Below are 16,696 nucleotides of genomic sequence, written 5' to 3' on the forward strand. Positions count from 1 at the left end.
TACATAGCACCATGATGCAGCAACTCCTGCCTAATCACTACCTTTCTTGTCCTCCTGGCCACGCCGGCTGTGTTAATCCCAGCTGCCTGTCCCCCATCCCCTGCCCTCAGATAGCAGAGCAGGCACTACAAACTCTGTTCCCACTTTGATGTCCTACCCTTCCAACTCAAGGGTCTCAAGGGCTCCCAGGAATCGTTTGATCCCCCTTCCCACTCAAGTACACTCCCACCAACCCCCAACTCTATGTTCTTGTTACTGTGGGGAAATTAACTCTGGGGAGCCTACTGACTCACCCCATCTCCACTCTGTGACCCCCAAGTCAGGCCTTCCTCCACTTCATTCTATAGATAGATAAGCTGTGGCCCAGGAGACCAGTCTCTCGTCTCCACCTGTTCATTCCTGTCAGCAACAACACATAGCTGGTTGCCCACCTTCAGGAAAGATTCACCCCAATTCCTGCCATCATCAACCATGCTCCCTTCCTAGATCCCCGTGCAGAATTACAAGTCATCGCTGGCTGAGTCTGTTGCTGCTCCTCCCAGCCTCCTTGGTGGCAAGTCTTGCTCCTCAGGACCACTCCGGAGGAGTTTACCAGCAATGTCTACAGTCTGCTAATGGCTTTATTGGTACTGACTCCACAATGGCCATCACCCCTCAATGGATCTATGACTGCCTCTGGACTGGGCACAGCTTTCTTTTCTATGCCCTCAGGCCCTCTTTGCCTTCCTCAGCTCTTTGTGGTCTCACCAAGCTGCCATCATTAAAGACTGAGGTGACCGAGTTCAGGCCTCAGCTCTCCATGCTGGGTACTCTTCCCCCTTCTCAGTGCTCATATCCTTTCATGCCTCTCTCCCTTGAATTATAGACTCACACCTGGCCTGCAGCGACAGCGCTCTTAGACCGAATAACTCCCAAGCCTGCAGGTCCACTCCCCCCAACTCAGCTCTGCCAGGCTTTTTCCTGTTCCCATCAGCAGTGAGTTTGTTCTTCTATTGCTGTAACTGAGCACACAGGAGCTCAGCCTGGCTCTCAGAGACCCAGGGTCTCTCGGTCCTCACAACCAGCCCAGTGGCAGATCCTGTGGCTCTCAACCATCAATGTTCCTAGCCAAGTCACCTACTTTCTGGTCTTCATATCTTCCCATTGTTTTTAAATGTTTTTTTTCTGTTTGTTTGCTTTATTTATTTATTTATTTATTTATTTATTTATTTATATTTTGTTTATCCAGACTGTAGACATTGCTGGTAAACTCCTCCGGAGTGGTCCTGAGGAGCAAGACTTACCACCAAGGAGGCTGGGAGGAGTAGCAACAGACTCAGCCAGCGATGACTTGTAATTCTGCACGGGGATCTAGAGGGGGAGCATGGTTGATGATGGCAGGAATTGGGGTGAATCTTTCCTGAAGGTGGGCAACCAGCTATGTGTTGTTGCTGACAGGAATGAACAGGTGGAGACGAGAGACTGGTCTCCTGGGCCACAGCTTATCTATCTATAGAATGAAGTGGAGGAAGGCCCGACTTGGGGGTCACAGAGTGGAGATGGGGTGAGGCAGTAGGCTCCCCAGAGTTAATTTCCCCACAGTAACAAGAACATAGCCCCAGCTGTTCTGGAACTCTGTAAACTAGGCTGGACTCCAACTCAAAGATCTACCTGCCTCTGCCTCCTGAATTCTGGGATTATGGCATGAGCCACCATTCACACACACACACACACACACACACACACACACACACACACATATATATATAATTTGATTTTCTCATCTTATAGCCACTTTTGTCACGTGCCAGAAACCTTTGGTTTCAGACATTCAGGAATTTCCTCCATGCTTGTGGCCATGTCACTCCAGACTAGGGGAAGCTAACACCCTCAGCCTCTCCCTCTGCCAGACCACCTAGATAGGCCTCTGCAAGTCAAATGGCCCCTGCGTCCCCCTCTCAATCAGGTTTGCATTTCCAGCTGGGCTCATTTTCCCACACAGCGGATCGGCAGGGGTACCTGTAAGGCTTGGTGGCTTTACAGGGGGGAAGGGGGAAAGCAGGAGTAGAGATACAGACACAGAGACACACAGAGAGACATAGAGATAGACAGAGACAAAGAGAGAGACACACATAAGCCGATGGTAGAGAAACAGAGAGAGAACCACAGATATAGACAGAAAGAGGTAGAGACAGAGAGACAGAGAGAGGCACAATGGAGGCAGGAGGATGGTGTGAGGTGAAGATGGATGGATTTGAGGCCAGCGTATATGACCTTTGGATTCTGTTTTATGAGAAGGCAGACTTTTGGGGGGGTCAAGTAGGGAGGGAAGGGGTCTGTCTGGCTTCCATTTTGGGACTCTTACTCTCAGTAGAGAGTGGGGAGTTTAAGTGGGGCCCCCGAGGGTAGGACATCATCCTGGGAGCATCAAGTTGGTTCATGTGAGGCATGGCCACGCTTGGGAGCCAGAAGAGCTACAGAAGAGTATTGGAGTGTGTTGTTCTGATGAAGGGCAGGGCTGGGGTGCTGGGGTTGCGGTGGGCTAAGGGAAGGAAGGGCAACTAGTTAGTTTACACGCACTAGTTTGAGGCTCTGGGTGGACCATGGGCAGAGACAGCAAGAGAAACGGGGTAAGGAGGAGGTCCAAGTCCATTCCACTGGCTTTAGAGCCAGAAAGAGGCTCTGAGAAGGTTTGCCTGTCAGGTGTTGGATGAGGAAGCTAAAGCCTCAGACAAGCTCAGCACCCAGGGAACCCAATCCATTCCCTTTGCAAGGACGTCCACCAAGACCAGGAAGCTCCATAGGACAGGCAACGTAGACCAGCTATGAACCACTGGTCCCCTGAGAAGAGACTGGATGGGCATTTCCAACAGAGGGCCCTTCATGGACCCCACCAAATCCAGGACCATGGGGCAGCCTAGACTAGAAGAGATTCAGGGTGCACTTGACATTGTCGCTATGTATACTCCATGGGCTTCTGGAGATATCTTCACACCCAACAGGCTTGGCAGAAGGTTCAAGATCCCCAGCAGTGGCTCAGAACCCCATTACTTAGTGACCGGTTTCTACCTCTGCACACCAAATCAGAACCTGACTCTTCGATGTCACCCTTGCAGTGGGTCTTTGCTTGGTGAGCTGGTTCCTGTCTGGGAGCACAGACTCCCAGCAGGAAGCAGGCAGGTTCCGAGTAGCTCCCACAGTGGGTCTGCAGGATAGCAGGTTCTCCTGGGTGAGGGGTGCAGGAAGAAGACAAGGCTGAGCTGATCCTGTCACCCATCCCAGTCTCAGGACTATGTGTGTATTTGGCATATTTGTGGGACACGCATCCTCACTTCTATATTTGAGCTCCCCTGCCTCCACCTTCTTAAGCTGAGGAAGCAGAAGCTCAGGAGTGTGAAGTCTCTGCCTCAGGTGCGGCAGAGCCAGGTTCTGCAGGCTTCTAGGGTGCACGCTTTCCCCTGCACCACACAGCGTCTCTTTGATTTGGCCATTCCCCTACCAGGACTGGACAGCTGGATGCTGTTTCTGGATCCCACTCTTGCTGTTATGAGTTTTCAGGGTACAGGAAGAGAAGGGAGCAAGTTGTCCTACTAAACACAAGCTTGTGCAAGGCGCTGAGCTGCAGCGTCTCCTTCCTCCCTCACTGTCTGAGCTAGGCACTCAGGGGGAAACTGAGGCAGACATGAGGGGAAGTACCGGCTCAAGGTTACAGGACTGGGAAGTAGCAGAGGCTTCCCTAACTCCAGGACCCATAGAATCCAGTCCAGGCAGGATTCCCTCACCTCCAGCTCCTTCGCTTTCATAGGGATCTTACCTCAGAGGTACAAAGGTCCATCTGCAGATAGGGTGCGTAGTGAGCCTGGAACCTCATCTGCTGCCTTCCTGGGGCTTTGGGTTAAGGACAAAGGCTATTTGTTCACAAGGTATTAAATGCACTAGCGATGGTTACTGGTGTAGAAAAACACAAAAGGAGATAAGACCCAGTCATCCCCACTGTCTTTATTGCTAGTGTTCCATGTTCCATCAGAATTACTCAGGGGGAAGTGAGGAGAGAGGGGAGAGGGAGGGAGAGGGGAGAGCCAGAGACACAAGAATTAGAGTGGAGACACAGAACAGAGAAAGGAGACAGAGATAGAGGAGAGAGGGGGAAGGAGACAGAAACAAGAAAGATAATCAGGGGAAAGAGAGGGGAGAGACAGGAAAGAGTGGAGAAAGGGGGAGAGAGGAGAGGTGCGGGAGAGACGAGAGGGGTATCTGTATCAAACCCACTTCCAGGAGCAAGCTCACAGGACACCTTGGTGTGGCCAGTGGACAGGAGCGAAGCTGGCCATTGACTGACCTTATTTGTTTCCAGGTTTCTAAGCTTGAAAAGTGATGGCTATACCAAAGGATCAAGCAAGGGCCCTCCTGTGGGCTTTGGCTCCCCAAGTGACTAGCCAGAACCAGAACCATGTTTACTTACACTGCTCAGAGGGCACAGATTCATGAGAAGTGAGGACAGGTGTGACAGACAGCAAAGATCTCTGCCTCCTCGGCAATATGGTGACATCATCTCTGGCCATGGAAAAAGCTGTGGTAACGTGCTGGGACCAGATTGGCTTGGCCCTATCATATAATCTGCATAGAAGAAACCCCCACCCAAGTTCTCTAGGTGGGGGCTTGATGACTATGCTGGATCTGGGACTATTTATCAGCCATTGTCACCAGCATCTCAGGCTCCCTTCCCTAAAGCCTTCCCAGGTGCCCACCCTGGTCAGGAGGGGTGGTCAGTCTGCTGGGGTCTACCCTTGTCTCCATACCTCAGGCTCCATTCTTCCAGCTAGACCTGCCTACACCCCTTGGAGGGCTGTCTGGGATGGCCAGGGGCATTCTGCTGTTAACTAGAGTTTTAGGATCGGAGCCCAGGCTAGCAAGACAAACTGTCAGTCTCAACAGGCCAGTTAAAGAGACAACACTAAAAACAAGAAGCAGAGGGGGTTTATTCAACATGGTCACATTGGAAGACAGATAAAGTAGTTCAGTGATCCCCCCTGCCCTACCCAGCCCCAAGTCCATCTCCAGAGTACAGGCACAAGGTTCAGGTTTAAATAGAGGGTAAGTTCTGATAAAGGTGTGGTCCTCATCACCAACCTGCCATTATCTCTCCTACAAAGTTATCCCAACTGTAACGACTCTCCTCCCATAGACATCCCCACACACCCCCACCTCCCCGCTGTAAATGTCACCAGGCTTCAGCCTTTTCCTTTTTCAGCATGAGATACCTGGAGAAATTCCAGTTCCTTGGGACCTGTTGTTTACATAGCCTGAGCTGAATGTCATTTCTGGCTGGTCAACCATGCTGCAGGCACCAGGAGCTAGAGGCAACAGAAGTATCCACACTGGACTCCATCTTCCTGTCTGAGTACCTCCTTCCTGGATGAAATCAGACTTTGTTGTCTATGTGAATCACGTTTCCCATGTTTCCTGGCTGTTCTTCTTTCCCGTGTGGCTGAGGCATGCCCCTTATCTCTCTAAAGGGCTCAGGACTATTGCATATGCCGCGCATCTGTGGCTTTGATTGGGTAGGTTAGAACCACCTTGGGCAGTAGCCTGGCCACCCCAGCAGCCTCCTGCACTCCTCCCTGGCTCATGTTTGTCCTATGACAGTGCTTTAGGGAGTTACTCTTTTCTTTGTCTTCTTTGTGAGTATCCAAATGTCTTCACCCGAGGGGAGGCAGAGAAGGGTCACCTTGTTACCGGGAGCCTACAAGAGATAACCGCTCAGATACAGTTTATAGCCAACTTGAAGTCTTTGTTCCGGCCAGCTGGGATTACACATATTTGAGAACCCAAATGTAGCCCCGAGCTTTTAGACCAAGATGCTTTTAAAGACAAAACCCACATCCTGGTATCTCACTCAGCAGTGCAGCATGAATAATAAAAACCCAGAGACAGAAATTGGGGTTCAGCACGAAAACCAGAAAAGCAAAGCAGCCAAGCCACTAGAGAAGTCTTACTTCTACCAAGGCTGGGCTACCACAAATTGAGCAACCTAAGCCTCTCTCTCCTCCCATTTTATATTCCCTCTAGTGCTGGAATTAAGGGCACATGACTCCCTAGGACTGGGATTAAAGGTGAGCCACCATCACTTGGATTTGTTTCAGCATTGACCTTGTGTAGCCCAGGGTGGCCTTGAACTCACAGAGATCCATCTGACTCTGGCACCCAAGTCCTGGGATTAAAGGTATGTGTCACCATTACCTGACCTCTAGTGGCTTTAGCTTTGCCTCTGGTCTTCAGGCAAGATTTATTTATCGAAACACAAATAATATCCCGCTGATAGCAGTTGCAGGGGGAGTTTTGTGCAAGCAGCCAGTGTAACAGAAGCTATGAGAATCAGTTAGCTGGGGCATTGTGGTCCTTGGAGATTCTCACAGATTCTCCATCAAGGAGATTAAATTCTAGTTAAACCTGAAATGGCCTCGGTAAGAATGCAGGATGGAAGCATCTCTGCACTGTCCTACCCTTTGCTTCAGGGGGTCATAATCTTAATGAGTTCTAAGGTTTCTTTACATACTTTGGGTAGACATATCTTTTGTCAAATAGAGATTTTGAATATTCCTCCCACTCTGTCCTTTGCTTTGTTTTATTTTAATTAACTACTAATTAATTGGGTCTGTGTGTGCCCCAGCATGTGTGAAAATCAGAGAACAGCTTTTGGGAGTCCTTTTTCTCCTTCCATCAGTAGATCCCAGAGTTCAGACTCAGGTTGCTTGGCTTGGTGGAGAGCACTTTCACCCACTGGGCCATCTCACTGTCCCGACTTTGTTTTCTTAGTGGTATTGCCAAAGTCCAAAGGTTTTAACTTTCCAGCCAGTCCAATGTATCCATTTCTATTTTGAGAGTTGTGCTTTGTGACCAAAATTCTTGCCCCTAAGATGGGAGGATTTTTCTCCTGAGCTTTTGTGGTTCTGGTCTTTGTATATGAGGTAGACTAGGGTTGATGTTAATAAAATCAGCCTGCTGTTTTGGGCTTGGAAACCATCTTATAGCAAAATCAAATGAGGTTTGTTTCTGATAATGACTAACTCTCTGTTTTTCAGGATTAAGCTATGCTCCTTTTCTAACTGTAAATACAAATGATTCTGTCCTGCCTGTTTTAGACAATGGCACCCGTGCCTTTGTTTCAGGAGGTTGTTATGACCAACTTGTTCTGCTTATGTTCTGCCTCGTAACCCCACGTATTTGCCTGCCAAATTCTCCTTTTGGAAACCCCTCCACTCCTGAGCTATAAAAACCCTATCTCTCCTGTGTCCAAAGCTGATCTCACCTTAGGCAGAGACAGCCTATGTACATGAATGAAGCTGGCTTTAATTTGGTCATGCTTTGGGTCAGTGGCATTTCTCCCAGTGAAATTAATAGTACCTACTTCCTCTCACATTCTCTCTTACTGGCTCAGGAATATTTGCCCAAGTGGCCTTCCTCCCAGTTGGAGACATAGTTGTGCCCCATGGAACTTCTGCTTAACATCACCTGTAGGAGTGCTACTGGACTCTCTTAAGTGTTAAGTGTTTATATGGGGTACCTTTTCCCAAAGGTCTATATTTTAAAAAATTCTCCGTGTGTGTGCTCATTCCTGTGTGCTGCATGAGTGTGGGTTCACACTTACCATTGTGCAGGTATAGGGGTCAGAGGGCAACCTAATGTTGGTCCCGCCTTACACCTTGTGGAAGCAGGGTCTCTTGTTTACTTTTGCCCCCAAATTTTCCAAGGACTCTCCCATCTTCACCTTCCCAGGAACACTGGGATCCAGTGCATCCAGGTTTACATGGGCCCTGGGGATTTGAACTCAGGTCTTGGAGTTTGTGTGGCAAGTGCTTTATTCACTAAGTCAACCCCCAGCCTCTTTACTATTGTTATTATTGAGACAGGATATCGCTACATAGCCCTAGGCAGTCTGGAACTTTCTAAGTAGTATGGGCTATCCTTGAACCTACAGAAATCCTCGGCTCCAACCTCCCTACTACTGGGATTTTGGGTGTCTGCTGAAAGGTTTGGGATGAGGAGGTTCCAAGACCCAGACGGATCACTGGGGAGAAAGGAACTTATTAGAAGCCTTCTCACTATCACGGACAGACAGGCATGGGGCAACAGCATGGTGGGGACTCCAAGGCAACTCAGGCCTCAGCACTGGAGACAGATGCAATGGTGGGGGCTCTGAGGAGAGGAATCAGAGCCCACAGGGCAGAGTCTCTTCTTCCACTTCTCTGAGGGTGGGTAGGTTCCCTGCCTATAGCCAGGCTCTCTGATTCCCAGGCAGAAGGCAGGAGGCAGGGAACAGGTGAGAAGTGGGATATGTAGCCACTAATAACCTCTTTGGTGTAAACTCACTTCCCAGCTGAGAGACCCTGGCAGCAGGGAGTCTGTGAGCTGGGGACTCACAGAGGCTTTCTTGGGGTACCTGCAGGGTGCTTGTGAGAGGAGAATGGCTGCTGCTGGCATTGTTGCCCCAGCAGCTCGATTCTGACATTATGTTCTTACCTGTACTACCACACCCGACTCTGCCTTTATTACTATATGCTCATGGTGAGTCTTGATGCCCAGTGGTTTACGCACTTCAATTTTGTTTGGGAAAACATGGCTTTGGCTAGAAGTCATTTCCATTTGAATTTCACCCCCCTGCCTGTCAGTTCCTCTAGAAGGGTTGCTGGGGTTTCACCGACTCACACTGACTTCTCCCCTATGGAGAATCAGCTTGCTCAGGGCTCTGGAGTCTCAGGACACAGATGGGATCTTAGTTCTGCTTTCTGGAGGTACCGTCGTCATCTTCTCTCAGCAATGCCCATGACTGTCTGGAGCATGAATCACCTGCTTTGTTAAATTTATCCTTCTGTGCTCTTGGGTGGTATTCTCACAGGAGGCTTTAAAACCTCCTTTCCTAATTGTTGGCTAATAGATGCAGCTGGGGCTTGTAGGGTGCATCTTTGCTGGCTTTACTAGGTTAGGGCAGGGGCTTCTCAGCAGTTTCTATACAAGCAGTTCTTCCCTTATTAATAAAGGCTGGCTGACATCTTTGCAGATCTGTGCTGCTTCTTTTTCTTGGTGTCCTTTTGCAATCTCTAAATCATCCAATAAACACCACGGGAAAGTGGTGAGAGCAGGGGCCCTTGATCTCACAAGAAGAACATGGAATATGCACGAGCCTCAGTCTGTGAGTGTTGTATTGGGCTTTTTCTATTCGATTTAATCATGCCAAATGGCACTTTGTACCTGTTGAAATAATTTCTGCAGTGAATATGGTGAATTAACTTGTCAATTTTCAAATGTCAGAACCACCTGCATTCTGGTATGAACCCCACCTAGCCGAAGCGCATCATCTTTTTATATGTTGCTGGATCTCATGAGTCACGGACATTTTGTTGAGGGCGTTTTTTCAGTGTGTTCATGACAGAGAACACTCAGGGAGGTTTCGAAAGTTTTCTAATGAATTTTTCCATCTGGCATAGAGGTTCTGCCAGGCTCACAAATGAGTCCTGAGGTTTCCTTCCCCCTCTGTTTTCTGAAAGAGTTTGTGTAGATTTGTGTTAATTTTCTTGGGACACACGACTTTGCCAGTTGAAACCAACTGGGTCTGAGATTTTTCTTGTTGGAGATGCTTTGTTTTTTTGTTTTTTGTTTTTTGTTTTTTTAACTTTTTTTCATTTATTTTACATGCCGACTACAGTTTCCCCTCCCTCCTCTCCTCCTGCACCCCCACTCCCATATACTCCCTCCCATCCACTCCTCTTCTGGCTCTACTCAGAAAGGGGCAGGTATTCCTTGGGCTTGAACATAGCTTGGCACATCAAATTGAGGCAGGACCGAGTTTAAGGCTGAGCACCCAATTTGTTTGTTTTTAATGGAAAAGTTGTTTTAAAAAGTAACTATCCAAGGGCTGGGGAGATGGCTCAGCCGTTGAGCCCTTCTGGGCTTGTAGAGGACCCAGGTTCGGTTCCTGACACTCAAATCAGGCGGCTCACACCTACCTGTAACTCCAGGTCCAGGGGATCTACCTCCTGCCTCAGAGGGCACTGTGTGAACATGGAATAGGCACACAACCATGTGCACGCACGCTCACACACATGGACACACACACACATGCACACACGGTAATTTTAAAGGAGAGAGTTTTTGTCTTCTGATAGCACACTTTTTGCAAGCTGTATTTTATTAAAGGAATTTCTCCTCTTACCATAGTTGTCAATCTGGATGGCATAAAGTTGTTTGTCACATTATCTTTATAAGGGTTGGCAGCTTGTCACTCCCGATCTTGTCACCCTCTGGATGCGTGTAAGAAGTGAAACAATATTTTTGGTTTGTGCTGTTTTGTTCTTTTGGTTCACCTGTTTTCAGTTGCTCCATCTTTTCAAACTTGGCTTCTTTTCCTCTCTTAGTGTCTGTCTCTCCTCTTGCTGTTGGTTTCCTGTTTGATTCCTCCTCTCTTTCATTTTCTCCTTTTGGGTCGAGTTTGCCTCTTTGAGTTGAGTTTGCCTCTTTGAGTTCTCGGGGTAGACCTCTGGGCTGCAGGTTTCAGAACTAGGACTGGAGTTACAGACGGGTATGAGTTTGTGGGCTCAAGAGCAGTTGGAACACCTGACTGCCAAGCCACCTCTCCAGCCCAAGCCTACTGCACTTGCTGGACCTGAGTTTGTTTCCCAGCCCTCACAGCAGGCAGCTCACTGTCCCCTGTAACTCAGCTCTGTAGGATCTGATGCCTCGTCTGGATTTTAAGGGCACTGCACTTAGGTCTATATACCCACCCACAGACATACATGAATATAAATAATTGAAATAAATATTTTTAATAGTGCATCTCTACTAGACAGTACACAGGTATGGCCTGTTTTTCAAAAGCCCATTCTGATGAACTCTTGCTTCTCACCAGAGTCTGTACTCAGCTGATATTTGAGTACAGATTCACTCTTCCACCTTGTGCTCTGTTTTCCTCTTCCTCCTTCCTCTTCTTTGACAAGATCTTACTATGCAGCCCAGACTGGATTTGAACTTGTCATCATCCTGTCTCAGTCTCTCCAGCACTAGGATCTTATGTGTCCCATCACGCTGGGCCTGTCTTTATTTCTGATTAGAGCTTTGAGATCAAGTACACTGAGGGTGGTGGTTCGAATAGGAATGGCCCCCATAGACTCATGGATGTGAGTACTTGGCCCATAGAGAGTGGCACTATTAGGAGTGACTTTGTTGGCGTATGTGTGGCCTTGTTGGAGGAAGTGTGCTACTGTGAAAATGGGCTTTGAGATCTCATAGGTTCAAGCTACCCCCGTATGGTTCATAGTCTCTTTATGCTGCCTGAGGATCAAGATGTAGAACTCTCAGCACTATGTCTGCTTGCATGCTGCCATATCCTGCCATGATGATAATGGACTAAATCTCTGAAACTAAAAGCCATTCCAATTAAATGTTTTCCTTTATAAGAGGTGTCGTGGTCATGGTGTCTCTTCACAGTAAGAGAAGCCCTGACTAAGACACTGGGGTTCTTCTGTCTTTTTCCTCTACTTCCATCAATAATACCAATGGAGGGAAAGGCAGACAAGGGTATGAACAATTCCATTGCAGTATAGATGTTTTATAAAAATATATTTACTTTTAATTCATGTACATTGATATTTTGACTGTATATATGCCTGTTGTAGGCATATTAGATTCCATGGAACTGGACTTTTAGACAGTTGTAAGTTGACATATGGATTCTGGGAATTGAACCCGGGATCCTCTGGAAAAGCAGTCAGTGCTTTTAACTGCCAAGTCATCTCTCGAGCCCCTAGTATAGGCTTTTTTAATTTGGGAGGAAAGGTTGAAATAGGGGATTCCCTGGTGCGAGAATTAGAGCCGCTGTCTGCTTGGATGCTGGGGCACCTACAGGGGTTCTTCCCTCAGGGTACTGGGAAGATTAAAGCATTTGCAGTCCAGATCTGACCATTGCTAGGGTAGCCAAGGAGGATGAGGCAGAGAATGGCAGGCGATGGAGATACATCTTCAGGGGCCAACCTTTATAGAGCAGGGAAGGCAAGGACGGAGGAAAAGATGCTTAGTTCTGGGGTTGCAAGTTGCTTTAGTCTCACCATTTAGCCAAATAGAGAATATTCACACACACACACACACACACACACACACACACACACACACACACAAATGCGGTACTGATTAATGCGAACTTTTTAACTTGTGCTTTAGCTCTTTGACTCTGATGTGTCTAGATGTGGTTTCCTGTGGATGGGTCTAATTTGTGGGTCTCTGAGAATTGCCTTTCATGAAATTTGGTGACATTGGCGACATTTGTTTTATCTCCTCCTCAATCCACTGTTTCTCCTTTTCTTTTGAGACTCGAATGCTTACATCTATGATTTTTTAAATCCTCCCTGGGTTCCTGGGGTACTCTGCATTTCCTCTTTCTTGCACACTGGGTGGGTCTGGTGTTTCTAACTATAAAACGCTCATTCTTTCCTCCACCAGGTGGTTGCTTCATTTTTTTCTTTTCTTTTTTTTTCCAGTTTAATTTTTCCCCCTTTGGACTGGCAAACTGGCTCAACAAGTAAGGGTGCTTGCTGACAAGCCCGACAGCCTGTGTTTGGTTCTCGGGACCCACAGGATAGATAGATATAACTGACCCCTGGAGATTGTCCTCTGACCTCCGTACTTGGGAGATACACACACACACACACACACACACACACACACACACACACACACACACTCACACACTCTACATAAATAAATGTAATGATTTTAAAAATTTCCCTCTGCAGTGTTTTTCTCTTTCCATCCAATATGAGAACATTTTCCTTTTCTGCACATATCACCATTAAAAATAGCAGCTTTTGTCTAGTAATCCCAGCATTTGCTCATCTCAGGGCTGATTCATCTCAGTGTCTCTTCTTCACAGTGACTCACGTGGTCTCAATGCTTTAAATGTCAGATAATTCCAGAGACCGTTATCGTTATGTTCTGAGACTTTGGATTCTGTTATATTGTCTCTCCCCCCCACCCCCGATTTTTTGTTTTGTCTTAATAACCAATTTACTTGGTTAGATAAAAGTTGGAGATAAAGGTGGGGGGGGGACCAGTTTCCATAACCACATAGGTTGGGAGTCACAGGGTTGGCAAATTGCTGAACAAGAGCATCGATTCCAGTTCAAGACCAAAGGCCAGAGGAACCCTGGTGTGACCCTAGTCAAATAGGAGAGGGCTGGTGTCACTTCTTCCTCTTCCAGTTCTGTCTGACCTTTGCTAGGCTGGTCTTCCCACCACACTGTGGAGGGCTCATCAATACAAATATTAACCACAGTGGAAACACTGTCCGAGATACACCTAGTCGTACTGGTCAGCTGACTGTCCAGTTATCTCGTCACTGGGTCAAATGTGACTGTCCATCTTCACTGTCACCTTCATGAGACCTGAAATTACCTAGGAGGTGGAGGCGCACCAGTGGTGTGTCTGAGGGTCTTTCTACAGGTAATCGACCATGGGGAGAAGACCTCTAAATGCTGGTAGTGCCATGCTACAGACTGAGAGCCCATCCAGAGTCAGGGAAAGAGGAAGCCAGCCAGTTGCAGCATCTCATTTCTCTGCTTCCTGGCCATCATAAGAGCCCTGCTCTGTCTGGCCACCTCCCACAATCCCTTTCTGCCATGACAGCCTGACCCCTCAGAAACTGAGCCAAAATGTATCTTTCCTCTTTAGGTTACATAGGTCCAGAGTTTAGTCACTATGTTACCAAAGGAACTAGCAAACTGTGTTACACAAAGTGACACAAACTGACCATCACAATGGGAGCTTGGATCGCAGCTCTACCTTCTTTTTGCCTGCTTCACACTTCACAGAACAACCCAAATCCAGACAGCGATTCTGAATAGGAAGCTAGCCAGTTCTCCTCCTCTACTTTCTCTCCCCTGGTCCCTCATTCACCTGCTTGTCCCCGTGTGCCCTCCAGATGGAGGCAGGAGGGCTCCCTGCCTGTGGTCACGCAGCTCTCTGAACACGCCACAGGAACTTGACACGATTTGAACCCCACACATCCCCAACCTCCCCATTTTCTCCCCGTCCCCGCCAATATAACATTTTTATTGATTTTTTGGGAATTTCATAGCACACATTCCAATTACACTCACTTCCCAGTCCTCCCAGGTCTGCAACCCCACCCTTGCGACTTCCCTCCCAAGAAGAAGAGAAAGAAGGAGGAGAAGGAGAAGGGAAAAAAGAAGAGGAAGGAAGCCATCAGCTGTGGGGAGCTACACTTCAGCATCCTCATCACCAATTTTAGCAGTTCTCTTTGATGACGTTCTGTCTGTTACATGTTCAGGGGGTGGTTGGGCTGGGAGTAGAGGTTATCGCAGAAGCCTTCTTCATCCCCTTTTCTCATATGCTTCTGGTGGCAGCACAGAGCACAGACATCCTCCTGACCTTTGGTGGAAACACAGGCCACCGGTATCAACAGTCCTTGCTGCAGCAGAACCACCGGTCCCAATGTGGCCCTCTACAGCAGCACGGACCTCAGACATCAGCATGGTTTTAGGTGGCAGCATAGATCACGAACCACTCACATGGCTTTTGGTCATAATATGGGCCATGGACATCAACACAGCCCTGGCTGCAATAGGATCACGGATCTAGGCATGGACTTCAGTGGCAGAACAGACTATGGACTTTAACATGGCTACAGGCCAACCTCCCAGGTTTCATTCCAGGGCCTGCCTCTTTGTGTGACTCCAGAACTTTCTGGTCACTAGTTTTCATTCATCTACCAGCATTGGCTCCTGTGGTCATGCTGATTCGTTGGGAGTTATTTACATGGACGGGAAGAGGACCAGGAGAGAATCCCTGGAAGTCATCTTCATGCTCCCTGTGCTCTGTCGTATGCATAGGAGCACAAGCAGCGTGGGTTTATCTCCTGGGGCAGCTAGACTCAGCCCTTGATGTTTAACAGGTCAGCCTTTAATGTACCATTTTCTTCGAGTATTTCATCGTGGGTCCCGAAGCAGCACTGTGACTTTGAATATTCTGTTTGAAACATAGTTTATAAGTTCATGAAAGTAGGTTCTTGTTGTCACAAAGCCGCAGGTCACAGTGGTACCAATGTGACAAAGGTTCTGTCATCAAAGCCTTAGCTAGTATTTTCTTCTCTCCCTCCCTCCCTCCCTCCCTCTCTCCCTCCCTCCCTCCCTCTCTCCCTTCTCTCCTACCTTCTCTTCCTCCGTTCCTTTTATCGTCTTCCCTTCTCCCTCCTTTCCCACCCCCCCACCTCCCCGTCTCCTCTTTCCTCCATCCCTGCCCTCACCACCAACTTCTGGCACCTTCAGGTGTTCAGAACTGCCTTCAGGCTTCTGCTTCTTGGGTGGTTTCCCTGGGGGCCTCTCCTGCTTCCTCTGCTGCCCTTCCGTCAGAGTCAATGGCACATTCCTTAGGGTTTAGTCCCAGCAGTCCCTGTTCCAGCAGCCCCATTTCTCTCACGCACTGATCGTGGGGAACAGGTCACCCTAAACTCAACACTTAAACTACAGTCAGTGCTGACCTCGCTCATAGGTCTGCCAGGATGACTGGGGTCTGAGGAGATAGTGTTTTCCCTCTCATAGTGTGACCTGAGGTAGCCAGACAGCTGTGCTGGCCTCACCTGGGGTCACAGTCTCTGTATCTGCTGATGTCTCTGTCAGCAGGGGCCACAGCTGGAGCCGCTGGATGCAACCTGAGTGTGTGGTGCTTGGTGCAACTGATTGCTTGGCTGCTGCCAGCACACTGCTGGGCACTGAGGGAGGTTGTCCATGACAAGGTAGAAGGGAACATGTGGCCTTTTATAATCTGCTCTTAGAAGTTGCATCCCATTGTTCCTCGGCACTGTGTGGGCTGAGATGCCAGAGACAGCCCAGGATCTAGGAGAGGAGACACAGGACCCTCCAGAGGCAGCGTGAATGAAAGGGTGCACAGGTCAGCCACATTGGAGAAGCTCATCTGTTGCAGCAACTGTGTGGTTGTGGATTAACGTTAACTAAACACTCAGTTCCCTCCTTGCCAGTCTTCCAGAGCTCAGAGCAGATAACAGGAATTATTCTCAAGCACTTGCTCCATTTGCAAGGCTGAGTCAGGTCCTGTTCACTCTTCCTATTGTTTTGCTCATAGTAGACACTATCATGATAAGAGTTTACATGCACACAGTGACTGCAGCATGTGGATCTCGGGAAAGTGCTTTGGCTCACTTGGTCTGGTGACTTTACCTGTTATACCCAAGGAGGACAAAATGTGTGTGTGGAAATCTGAGGTTTGAAAATCCCAACGTGGTGGAAACTTTCCTCGCCTGCCTGGAGATCCACTTTCTTACTGAGGTGGCATAGCTCATTGTGCTGTATTTTCTTCTCAGTATCCTGAGTGCCCGGTCCCCTGGGCTGATGACTGCAAGCATCAGGGGACTTACTGGGACAGGCCAAGGGGGATTAGCTGGGTAGGGGGAAGAGCTGTCATGGAGCTAGGTCCATCTTGTATGTGTGTGTTTACATGTACCTGTATTTGTGTGCATGTCTGTACATAGCCTGTATAGTGTGTGTGTGTGTGTGTGTGTGTGTGTGTACATGCTCTGGTATTTGTGTGTGTGTGTGTGCATGTGCATGTATTGCTCTTGTATTTGTGTGTATGTGTGTGTACATGCTCCTGTATTTGTGTTTGTATGTGTGTGTACATGCTCCTGTATTTGTGT

Source organism: Microtus ochrogaster, chromosome 4 (assembly GCF_000317375.1).
Source record: "Microtus ochrogaster isolate Prairie Vole_2 chromosome 4, MicOch1.0, whole genome shotgun sequence".
Lineage (NCBI taxonomy): Eukaryota > Metazoa > Chordata > Mammalia > Rodentia > Cricetidae > Microtus > Microtus ochrogaster.